Genomic DNA, 12,117 nt, shown 5'->3' on the forward strand with positions numbered 1-12,117 from the left:
GCTCTCCCAATATTAGCACCACAAATGGCAGTTGCTCAATGGTGATGAGACTGGAGATGCAAGAAAAGATGGGCTTAGTCACTTCCAAACTACAAATACTGTTTTAAAGTCACGGCACAGGGCCTTTACTCGAGTAAGAAATGAGAATCATGGGCTGGAGAGATGGCTCAGCAGTTAAAAACACTTGTTCTTCTTGCAGAGAACCCAGGTTCTGTTGCCAGCACCCATGTGGTGGTTCCCAACCATCCCTTATTTCAGTTCCCCCTTCTGACCTCTGCAGGCTCCATGGACACATGTGGTACAGATACATACATGTAGGCAAAGCACATACATTTTTAAAAAATGAGAACCACTTTTCCATCATTTAAGTCTTTTTGGCCTATCATTCCTATGACATGTATCAAGACCATTGATTCTAAGCTGTGAGTGTATGGGCTGTTAGGTACATGCTTACAAAGACAGGGAAGGGGCTGGCGAGATGGCTCAGCGGGTAAGAGCACTGACTGCTCTTCCAAAGGTTCTGAGTTCGGATCCCAGCAACCACATGGTGGCTCACAACCACCCACAATGAGATCGACGCCCTCTTCTGGTGCGTCTGAAGAGCGAGCGGGGGCGAGCGGGGGCGAGCGGGGGCGAGCGGGGCCGGAGCGAGCGGGGCCGGAGCGAGCCTGAGCAGAGGTCCTTGAGATCAACAGCAGCCACACACATGATCGAACACAGTCATCTGTACAACTACAGTGTACTCATACACATAAAAATGAAATAAAATAATTCTTTAAAAAAAAAAAAAACAAAGACAGGGAAGGCTAGACAAAAAGGAAAAAGATAATTTACAACCTAGAGAAGTATACAGTCAAATGGGGTTGAGTAGAGTCAGCATTAGTTTTGCTGCTGGATTCATATGTATGTCTGAACACATGCTTTACCTGAAATTAGCTTCTCTGAAGCTCTTGAAGATGAAAGTATGAACTTTTACTGAACATACACTGTGCCAGAAATTCCCATTCCATCTTACAGGAGCCATAAAGACAATGTTTTAAAAACTCGAGCTGTGAGGCTGGAGAGATTGCTCAATGGTTTTGATCATTTGTTGTCCACACCAAAGTTCAGGGTTCCATTTCCAGCACTCACACACAGGGTGTCTCTCAGCCATCTCTAAGTCTAGTTCCAGGAGATCCAACACTCTCTTCTGGCTTCAGTGGAACATACATCCCTGCAAGCAAAACATTCATACATATAAAATAAATTAATAAAAATACACTCAAACTGTAACATCCAAATAGATTGCAATTACCTTATTTGGAAACATAATTATAAAAGATCACAGTATGATTTGTCTACCATTACTGACCCAAGGCAGGCAACATCTGTCCTAGCATTTCTACTACTACCATCTGACCTGCTTCCATTCATATCATGAGAAACAATCCTGTTTGTGTAGCACTTTTCACCTAAAATTATCTCCAAAGTGAGGCTAGAAAACACAATGTGAAATCATAGTATTTGGGAGGCAGAGGCAGGAACATTATATTTTGAAGCCATTTGGGCTGTGCCAAGCCACCCTGTTCTACACAGTGAGAGACCCTGCTTCAAAAATAAGAACAACAAAATATACCACCAGCAGCAGCAAAATTATTTTCCTTGCCCATGAGCATAGCAATAATTTACACACATTTAAACAGTTGCTGCTCAAAGTATAGCCAAGGCCAGCAGCAGCAGAGACACCAGGAGATGGTTGGGAAGTCAGGTTCTCAGATCCTGCTTTGATTTGCTGGACCACAATCTGAATTTTACATGTTTGTTTGATTTTTTTTTGAAGTGCTAGGTATTAAACTGAGGGCCTCATGCATGTTAGACAAGTATACTCCAAGCCCTCAGAATCTATATTTCAAATAGATCTACCTATCGACTACAAGCACTTTAACATTTAAGAAGTCCTGACACATGTAAAATCCCATGATAAGTGATAAACCTCTGTGTTATGCAATATATTTTAGGATCAATAGATGAAAACATGGCACTGTGCTTCCAGCCACAGTGCTAATTCTTTAATTGGATTATGGCAGATTCCTTAGTACCCATCTCTTTTTTCCAGATCTTAACTCCTAGAGTCCTTCCAGCCTTCCAAAGTTATCCACACACCTGTCCCACTCTAATGTGATAAAGCTTTGGTTCTAAGAATGTGGTGGTTTGAATATGCTTGGCCCAGGGAATAATAGCATTATTAGGAGCTGTGGCCTTGTTAGAGTAGGTGTGGCTTTGTTGAGTGGGTGTGGCCTTGTTGAAGGAAGTGTGTCACTATGGGGGTGAGGTAGGGTTTGAGACCCTCTCCTAGCTGCCTGGAAACAGTCTTGCTCCTGGTTTCCTTTGGATGAAGATACAGAACTCTCAGCTCCTTCAGTGTTATGCCTGCCTGGATGCTGCTGTGCCTCCTGAATGATGATAATGGACTGAACCTCAGAACCTGTAAGCCAGCTCCAATTAAATGTTGTCCTTTATAAGAGGTGCCTTGGTCATGGTGTCTCTTCATAGCAATGGAGACTCTAATTAAGATAAGAGCATCACTGGGGAATCATCTTTGACTTGACCTGTTCCTAAATGAAGGACACGATGACATTTGCATCTTAAGAATGGCCTATCCACCATTATTGCTCTGTGCTGCCATCATAGAACTACCTTTCCTTCTAGCTCGAAAGGTGAATCTTGAACCTGAATGCTTGCTGGCACTGGGAGCCTTAGGTTTGGAAGCCTAGAAGAGAAAGATTGAATGCCACTATTGCTACCAACAAGACTTATACCCAGAAAACCTTTTGGATTTCCTGAGCACGAGTTTTCTCATCTTTCTTATCTCTAGAAGGGCTTGATGGTAGTAATTCAACTCTGGGGCAATCACTGGGGAAACAATAGCATACTATGATGGTTTTGTTTATATTATGCATACACTAGAATCATGCATTGTGTCTGCTGCTGGTGGTAAAAGGCAACATGCTGAAAAGACACACTTGTCTTCTTACCTGGGCCTAGTTGTCCAGTGAAATTATGGTGTGTTTTGATGTCCTTAGCTCTTGGCTTTAGTAAAGCCAAGGGGATGTATGAAGACTGAGTAGATCCCCATCGCAGGACATGGGAGAATTTCCCAAAGTAGAGCCTAGGAGGAAATGGGAGAGGTAAGGGAGCATGAATGGGGAACCTGGGAAGTGTTATCAAAGAGAACAGATTTCCTTTGAGACCTGTGTTCCAGTTTGGTTGTGCCAACCTGCTTTGAGATATTGATCCTAAACAGGCACTATGACTTTTGAGGTAGAAGAGACACTGTTGGCATTTGTGCCTTCTGCTCTTCAGCCTGTGAAGAGCCTGGGGCTCTTTTGGTGTCTGACTTGCCATGGATATTCTTGACACTCCCACAGGGATTTAATCAAAACAGTCTTATTCAGGTTGGTAAAGTTCAGCTTCAAGGATTCACAGGCCCAGGTCCTTGTCTGAGGATTTCTATTGTTGTGACCATGGCAACTCTTATAAAGGAAAACATTTAGCTGTGGCTGGCTTACAGTTTCAGAGGTTTAGTCCATTATCACCTTGGTTGGAAGCATGGTGGCACACAGGCAGACATGGTGTTGGAGAAGGAGCTGAGAGTTCTATGTCTGCATCTGCAGGCAGCAGGAAGGGAATGCCACACTGGGGCATAGCTTGACCACTTGAGACCTCAAAGTCTGCCCCCAGTGACACACTTCCTCTAGCAAGGTCACACCTCCTAGTAGTGCCATTCTGTATGGGCTTATGGGGACCATTTTTATTCAAACTACCACGGTCCTGATTGCACTTTAAAAAGGATCTTTAAGCTTTATAACTGGAAAATGAGAGTATCTACTCTCAGTTATTGTCTTGCCTGTGTGGTGGAGAGAGACAAAATATAGGAAATGGCATCAGAGCTTAACACACATTAGCCCTGAAAATTAAAATATTCACCACTAGAGGGTAGACTAGACAAACTTTGGAATGTCTGCTCACTATTATTTCAACTTACTCATGGTTCTAGGGAATCCAACCCACAGCTTCACACAGGAGGCACTTGCTCTGCCCCTGAGCTACATCCTAGCCCCAGAATTCTCCCCTCATTTCCAAAAACCCCTCTGCTTACAAAGAATGACTTAATGTCACTGGTATCAAGTCTACCATGATATTGCCATCATTGTCTAGCTACCACATTATCTAAATGTGTGTAGAATGCCAGTTCTGACCCAGGGGAGCACACAGGCACATGTACACATGACACAGCATGGAGTACCTGTTGTGTGGCAGGCACTGCACTGAGTATTTTATCCACTCTATTTTCTTTGATCCTTACAACACCTGTCTGGTGCAGATTTTTAAATTAATAATTTTACATAAATTATTAACAAGAGAAATTATTTAACAGATGAAGAAACAGACTTATAAAAGTTAAATGTATTAATATCTTTTTCAAAGCAAGCAGCTAGTAGGTAGTAGAGTCGGGCTGTTTGTTGGCACTGTTTGTTGAAAGGGCTGAAATTAAATGATGCATCAGTTATGATCTCTCAAGGGGCTTCAGGGACCAGTGTCTGATAGCAATAGCTTTAATTGGAGGAAATAATTCTAAGCAAATTCTGCTTGTTGGAAGATGTAATCAATAGCAGTATTGTTCTTATGATTTAAAAAAAAATTAAGGTGTGTGTGTGTGTGTGTGTGTGTGTGTGTGTGTCCACACGCACATGGGCATGTGCATATATAAAAATGCAGAATCACATGAAGTCCAGAAGATGGTATCAGAACACCTGAAGCTAGAGTTACAGGTGGTTGTGATCCATATAGTACAGGTGCTGGGAATTGAACCTGGGCCCTCTGGAAGATCAGTCAGTGCTCTTAACTGTTGAGCCATTTCTCTGTCCCCTACATTGTTAATTTTTTAAAAAGAAATATGCAGGATGGAACATGGTAGCTTATTACGCAGATGATTGTCTTGTTGCATTCCAGACGCTGTGCCCAAGGCAATCTACTCTGATCTAACTGTGTCCTTAGATGGCGCTTTGTCGGGTGGGTATTGCTACTGGAGACTGTGAGTGCGGTTGATGAGCTTTGATGTGTCATTCAGAGTCCAATGGCATACTTGCTGGCATTACTTTTGTTTGGTTTCAGAGTTTTTATTATTGTGTTTTGTCTATATGTATGCCTGCATCCCATGCATATCTGGTGCCCACAGAGGCCAAAAGAGAGTATCAGATCCCCGGAAACTGGAGTTACAGTGAGCTGCCATGTGGGTCCTGAGACTCAGACCTGGGTCCTTTGAAAGAGCAGTCAGTGTTTTTTAACTGCTAAGCTGTCTTTACAGCCACGCTGCTTTTATTATTAAGGCAGCTTCTTACGATAGCTCTTACTGCCCTGAAACTGGCTATGTAGACCAGGATGTTCTTGAACTCATAAAAATCCACCTGTCTCTGTCTCCTAAGTCCTGGGAATAAAGTGTGCACCACTACACCTGGAGTGGCATTACTCTTTTTTTTTTTTTTTTAATTATTTATTGTTATACGTAAGTACACTGTAGCTGTCTTCAGATACACCAGAAGAGGGCGTCAGATCTCATTACGGATGGTTGTGAGGCACCTTGTGGTGGTTGGGATTTGAACTCAGGACCTTTGGAAGAAACAGTTAGTGGCATTGCTCTTTAATAAGCCTGGTTTACAGGAAAGTATGGATACTCTCTAGCATTTTGTTGTCTTTGTACCCACCTCCCTCTGTTCATATGTAATGTAAAGTGTCTTACTTTCTAGTGAGACCATAGGATCCTAAAGTACCAGGATTATTTAATAGATAGCAGCATGATTGTGAGTAAACAGATTGATGTTTCCCTGTGTTATAAACGGGGCATCTGAAGCACAGTAAGTTCAAACACCATGTTCAAGATCTTGCATCTGGAAAGCAGTGAAGGTGGGGTTGACCCTCTTTTCCTCTGTGTGGTAAAGGATCAGAGGGCTGCGGAAGCTGGCCATGTAATTGTCATTGGGTCCAGAGGAATCTGAGGTCTGGAGACAAAATTTTCCTTCTTCCTTTCTGATGTGGTAACTCAGACAGGAGCCCTGTAGATTGGCACTATGGTGAGTACGAATTTTTAATAGGAAGACCCTGGTCAATCTCCCACTAGCTATAAAACGATGTCACACAAGATGCTGATTATTGGGCTGGAGAGATGGCTCAGCGGTTAAGAGCACTGACTGCTCTTCAACCCAAAGGTCCTGAGTTCAAATCCCAGCAACCACATGGTGACTCACAACCATTTGTAATAAGATCTGATGCCCTCTTCTGGGGTGTCTGAAGACAGCTACAGTGTACTTACATATAATAAATAAAAGTCTTTAAAAAAAAAAAAAAAGATGCTGATTATTGCCAAGCCTCTAGATGTCCATCTTGGGGATACCTCTCAGCACCTTCTAAGATAAGAGCCCAGGTATCTGCATCTTTTTAAAAGACAAATTAACCCCCCCCCCCAAACAGTGCACACTCTATCTTTTCCTAGCTGAATCATAGAAGGGATAATGAACATTGAGAATGTGCCTGGTAATTAGTTAAAATGCAGACAGGGGACTACATAGCAGAGACTTACTACAAGTTCATTGCAGGCCCAGATTCATATCCACTGACTCCAAATTTGTGTTTTAATAAGATCCCTGAGATCAATGTGCCAGAGAGAGAAGCATGCTTTCCATGTTTAACCTTCTTGGCTTCATTTCACTCTCAATACATAAGGTAGTTTTCAAAGTGTGGATGGGATGCTAAGGCTCAGGGAAGGTTAGACACTTGCCAGAGGTCAGTAAGTATACTCTCGAAACTGTGTTTGTAACCAATACACTAGAGATTCTCACAGTTCAGCATATGGAAGATTTACCTGGGGAGCTTATGAAAACACTGACTCCTGAGCTTCTCTCTGAAATTCTGACCCCCTTTTGCAGCAGAGCTTCAAATTAACCATTTTTTTACTCATTCATCTGGGGACTCTTGCCACAGGCCGGCCGATCTGGGCCTCCCTCAACCTGCAGGAGAAATGGGGTCCTAGTCAGGTCGACAAGGCGCAGGCGAAGAAATGATGGCAGAGACGACACATGAAGTATAGGATCTAAATGTATTTCTTAGAAATGGCATCAGACTTTTACAGTCATTGCAAAAGAGAGATGGTAACTCTGGCAGCTCAATAGTTGAGGTACATCTGAGGCTATCTAAAACATACTGGGTCTAAAGCAGCAGCTATCTCCTCTGAACTGGTGCTGCATCCCCCAGGCCCAAGTGCTCTGGGCCTGGGGGACTGTAGATTGCATGAATCTGAGTCCTAGCCCATCTAAGTTCTAGTCTTAGTCTGAGCGCCAGTGCAAGTGCAGCACGAGTCCCTCTGCGAGTCCTTCTGCGAGTCCCAGTCCTAGTATACAAAGTGAAAAGCAGGCTTAAGTAGCATACAGCAAGCAGGGCAAATTACAAGAGTCACGTAGGCAGGTGGGGGTGACAGCAAGACTGAGGTCACGTAGGCAAGTGACCATACATCAAGGTCAGTGGGATTTGGTTGTCAGGTGTGAAGAGGAGTGGAACTCTCCCTGTTGAGGCATTTTGGTATTCCTAGGCTAATTCTCTGGTTCTGCTGGAGGCAATGACCAGGAGGTTTCAATCTAGCATTTCCTTCTAATTCTCTGGGTCTAGCTGGGGGCAGGCAATGGGGAGTTCTGACCTAACACTTTTAGCTAATGTCCTTGAGTGAGGGAAACCCTTCATTACTCTCTAGTGTGCAAAACATTTCTAATTATTGTAAACTATCTATTGCCCTAAGGAATGTACTTGATCTCTGTTGCTAGCTCTGGCGAGGCAGATACTTTGAGAGAAATTGCAAGGTATGGACAGCTTGATATTAAACTAGGATAGTTGGAAACATTGTGCTGGCCAGAAAATAGTGCCCAATCTTAAACATTAACGAGTCGTTTCTTGGGGTACCTTTATGCCTAAATATGAGGCTGTGTTGACGATTGGAAAAACTAATCTGGAACACATCTGAGTTAGGGGATACCAGCGACTGTCTGAAATCCAGGAGGCACAGAACTCCTTTTGAAATCTTATTGCCTCTTATCTTTTATCAGGATTTTATCCCCGATATTTTGGATGTGACCGGAGTAGACGAGTGTGAGTAGCAGACTCTGAGGCAAGGTGCCACAGAACATACTTGTGCAAAATCCTGCATTGTATTATTATACTCACCGAACATGCTTGTGGGGAAAGCACTACTCTGTATTTCTGGAGACTTCATAGTGAAGTCTTGGCTGATCAAGATGTTTCTATCAAGTCCTTGACCCAGATGCCCCTAGAAATCTCTGAATCCAATCCCAAGCTTTGGGAGAAATGCAAGTTCCACTGTAGTATGACATATCAAATCAAGTGTTTTATTGCATGCTCGACAGATACAGAGTCCAGGTAAGGAAAGATCTGATATCTATTCAAGAACAAACCCCAAACCATCTTTCACATGTTACAAAATTAAATACAAGTGGCAGTATTGGCTACCTTTTAGAATTTTTATTACGATTTCATGTATAATTTAAAGCGTTAGATGGCTGTAACTTTTGCTAGTTAACTGTGTACTCTTGAAAAACAGTCCATAGCAGCCAGCACAGCAGAAAGGCCTGTGCACTCCTGAACCCCTTAGGGCACTGAGCAGTAAAGAAGATGAGCACTAACAGCCATGCAGGTGCTGGTGTGCAGCTCAACAGAATGTGCTGGAGAGCATTTTTTGTTTGACACGTCTTCTGAATAGCTCAGTACAGTGTGCGTCCCCTTTATGATACAAACACATGTGCACACAGACACAAGCATTTACACTCCGTCATCTGATGGTTGCCACAGCTGAGCCAGGATGAACACAGAACAGAACGTGAGCTACACAGAGAAAGTAGAAAGAATAAGTAGTGACGAATTGTTTAAAATTTCTAGCCCAAGCCCGTTCCTTCATTATTTTGTTCAACAATTCGAATTGAACATTAATCATGCTCCAGGCCATTTGGTAACCACTTAAGTGGTAAATAGGAGTTTATCAGCTCAAGGTATCTTAGTCTCCTGAAGCTGTGCAATTGGAGGAGGAGGGGGAACACACACACACACACAATTTAACATATTAGCACAATGAAGAAGGCTCTACACTAAAATGCTCTCCACATGGAGGGAGTCTAGGGCTTGGTAAATGTGAAAATGAAGTGTAAGCGCTCATCTCTGGAATGTTTCCTTGGAATCAGACACCTCAGTGTGATCAGCAGCCTCTGAGTGGTTATTCCAGACTTATAGATGAGGTAAGTCCTAAGAGAGTAAAGACTTTCCATGGTTACATGAGGATGCTGCTTTATGAGAGCTGTCTTTCTCAGAATCCACAGCAGCATCTTTTTGACCTTGCCATCTCATTTCCACAGGTGAGGGTGACAGGAAGAAGAAATGAAAATTTGTACCTGAAGAAAATCTGACATAGCCAGTAACACCTCTAATGACTGCTGCTGTATTACAGGAATTCAATCTATCATCTTGGGTAAGTGTCTGGTAATTTTTTAGAGAAGTGGGTGGCCTGGGCAAAGCTGAATAAATGATTTTCTTTTATAAAGCCTAAAAGAGATCCATATGTTGCGATCCCACCATAGCCTTCTTCCATGATGGAAGACACTGTTGTAAAGTAGGGTGCTAGATGCAGATAAGGTTTGTTAAGGTCTTTAACGTGTTAAGAGAGGTGGAACAGAGGGACTGAGAACACAAACATCTATGCCCTGAAATTGTCAAGAGACACGTAGCGCTTTCCTGACTCATGGAAGATCATGTTGCTTTGGGGATGGGGTCAAATCTGTCAGTGTGTATGTGTGTGCCTGTGAGCCTCTCTTGATGAATTTCCTGCAAGAGATAGAGTTTTCCAGACACGTAAGACAGGCCTGCATAATAACAAACGAGATTCCCAAGTCTCTCTCTAGGTTTATACTAATACAGGCTCATTTCTGATCTCCATGTCCAATATGGGCCAGCAGCAAGGTGCATGCTGATGCACCCCCATCCCCCTGGAACACTTTCTGTCACTGAGAAGAGGGAAAGAGATGAGAAGTCCCCCTTCTGTTCAGCTTTCATTGGCTAGAGGAGCCCACAGCCTCTTACAGGTCAGCAGGGCAGGCTCTGAACTTCTCACAGGATATATGCTTCAGAAAAGTACTTGAATAATCTGTGGATAGACTAACTCAGGCTAAAGTTAAGTGATTAATACATTTAATGATGTTAAATAGTTAATACATTATCTTTCCTGAGAAATGTTTCATTTCGGTTTTGCTAGTATGCTGGTGAAGTATGAGGTGAGTCACTGGTGGGTGAGCGATTTTGTCAGGAGCCTCCCAAGTCTCTTCCACACAAACTTTGTAATTGTCTAGTCTGAAACACAATACAGGAAGTCCAGCAGTCAGGGATGTCTGTCAAGTTACTGTAATTTTCAGTGTGACAGTGGAAATCTGGACTTCAAAAGTTTGCACTCACCCCAAACAAATAAAAACAACCAAACCTAGCAATTATAACATTAGTTAAATTTTAACAATATAAAAGTATACAACAGAAGCTAGAGAGATGGCTAAGTGGTTAAGAGTGCTTGTTGAACAATAAATACATTTTACATTAACAAATATTTATTCAAACACTGTAAACAAACAAACAAACAAACAAACAAAAAACCCCAAACCACTAGTATTTTTTCCCATTAGCCTACAAACAAGTTAAGGTCAGTATCAAATCTGTTCCATTTTATAGTCCTAGAACCTAGTACTGCCCTGTAACAGTAGGTATTAGTAAATTGGTTAGTGGGGGTGGGGTGGGATGGGGTGTTTGCTGATCTTGTACACACACACACAAACACACACACACAGAACTAAAAAAAAAAAAAAAAACAATAAAAACAAACAGGTTTCTCTTTTTCTCATAGGTCTTCGGCCACCAGCCCATGAGGGTGTAAGAATTGAGCAAACAGGGACACCTCATAAAAATACCAAGGAGCCGGAATGCCCACTAAGCCCAAAGACAGAGAGTTTCAGAAGGGTTTACTGAACAAACATCCGTCCCCAAGAGATGCCCTAATTGTGGGCTGTAATGCTGGGTTCCAGGAAACGTCCCTAGGAGGGGGTGGATCTCCCCCAACCCCTCCTATGTGCAACAGGTATCTCCTCCTCACCTGGGGGACAAAGGTCAATAGAAACAAAGAACAATGGGAAAGATAGCCAACTCACACTGGAAAACTATGTTCTGAAAGGGTATAAAGAGTGTGTCCTTCCGTTCCCAGGGGTCGCCTTTGCCTGAATGTGGGACTACCCCAGTATACTGGATTATTAAAAACCTCTTGCTAATTGCATCGATCTCCGTCTCTGTGTCTTCGTGAGTGGGACATCCACCCCGAATCTAACAAGGGTACAGAGAACAAAAGCCATGAGCAGGGTTCAGAAGGCCGTGAGTATGGAGGAAGTTCCAGGAGTGCGCTTTAGTGAGCGAGGTATTGGCCCAGGGGTGGGCTACGTTAGGGGTATGAGTAGAAAGGGCTGATTGGTCACAGAATGGTAGGTACCTAATTATCATATGGACAGGAAGGACTGATTGGTCATAACACAGTGCCTAATTATCATATGGGCAGGGAGAAAGAGCAAGACTCCTGCTGAATCATGTAGCACTTACAGAAAGCTCTGTGTAGGCATATCCTCCAAGTAAGGTCAGGCATCTGTGTTCAGAGAAACTCTCCAAACAAAGCCAGGTAGAGGAAGGGAAGTCCGGCTGAGAAAGAGAATCCTCCATTTTGCACCAAGCTCCAAGAGCTATCGGACATGATAGACTGTGACCTTAGCAGCTGGGTTCTCCAACAATCTAAAGAAAACCCATGGAGGAGACAGGTCTTACTACCTCCCACGTGATGGAAGGCATGGCTCCACAATATGGAATTGAGGTTCAGAGAGCTCAAGTGACTAATTTAAGGCCACACAGATAAGTAGTTTAGCCAGACTCCTTCCAGGGCTCTCCCTCTGAATAATTCTGTTCTTTTAGTCTCTGGCACAGTCTGGACTGCTGTGGGTAACTGGAGTT

General features: G+C 43.1%; 1 long non-coding RNA gene across 2 annotated transcripts; it reads left to right on the plus strand.

The window, feature by feature from the left end:
- The first annotated feature begins 2,426 nt into the window (after nucleotides 1-2,426).
- Nucleotides 2,427-11,402, plus strand: LOC116073389. Of its 2 annotated transcripts, none has more exons than XR_004111784.1 (3): nucleotides 2,427-2,466; nucleotides 9,447-9,559; nucleotides 10,976-11,402. It is a non-coding gene; the product is annotated as an uncharacterized LOC116073389 (long non-coding RNA). The 2 variants fall into 2 exon arrangements; XR_004111785.1 differs by lacking the exon at nucleotides 2,427-2,466 and adding an exon at nucleotides 4,931-5,052.
- The last annotated feature ends 715 nt before the right edge of the window (nucleotides 11,403-12,117 follow it).

Source organism: Mastomys coucha, unplaced genomic scaffold, assembly GCF_008632895.1.
Source record: "Mastomys coucha isolate ucsf_1 unplaced genomic scaffold, UCSF_Mcou_1 pScaffold23, whole genome shotgun sequence".
Classification (NCBI taxonomy): Eukaryota; Metazoa; Chordata; class Mammalia; order Rodentia; family Muridae; genus Mastomys; species Mastomys coucha.